This window comes from Elephantulus edwardii, unplaced genomic scaffold (assembly GCF_000299155.1).
Source record: "Elephantulus edwardii isolate Elephantulus edwardi_28Jun2011 unplaced genomic scaffold, EleEdw1.0 scaffold00303, whole genome shotgun sequence".
Lineage (NCBI taxonomy): Eukaryota > Metazoa > Chordata > Mammalia > Macroscelidea > Macroscelididae > Elephantulus > Elephantulus edwardii.
Genome location: NW_006400053.1, coordinates 1,571,006 through 1,571,718, shown reverse-complemented (window position 1 = coordinate 1,571,718; position 713 = coordinate 1,571,006).

The following is a 713-nucleotide window of genomic DNA, read 5'->3' as shown; positions in this document are numbered from 1 at the left end:
TCCATGAGAAGGAGTTATGCAGTGGCTGCAATAATGAACTCAAAAGTTAGCAATGACCATAAAGGCAGCATCAAGTTGGGAGATATTTCTCAACTCATTGAGTCAACTCAATGGCAATCAACAATAATGTAGGACCTGGAATCAGAAAAGCTAAATTAAGATGATCTGTGTGTGGTTGGTCACCATAACATCAACAAGTTGCAGCCCATCTCTCCTACTGTTTACAATTAACATTCACAACATGATTAGTAATACCAAAGAGGGTGGGAAGGAAAGAAAAAAAAATCTAGAGTAAACAGCTGTAACATAGAGTCCTCTGGTGGAGTTTATCCCTCTTTTAGCTCTTGGCCTAGAACTAAGATTTTTTTTTCCAGGTTGGCTCTATAGAGTTGGCACTTGCAACTTAAACCCATTGTCAAACAATTCCTTTCTAGGCAGAGAATCAGTAAATGAGAATGTTATTATTGTTGGGACATATCAATCAGCTGTAACTCCTAGAAACCCCATATACCCAGAATGTGTCCAAGCCTGCTCTATTGTCACTTACTCTGTTGCCCTTCAGCTAATTGCTAGTTACTGTGTTAGTCCAGCTAGTGGTGAGATGTAGGGAGGGGAAGCAGGGAAGGTCCTCCTATTTTTCACTGATTCTCTGAATTTCTTTTTTTTTTGTTTTAAATGTAACAATTTATTACTTTTTTAAAATTAATTTTAAT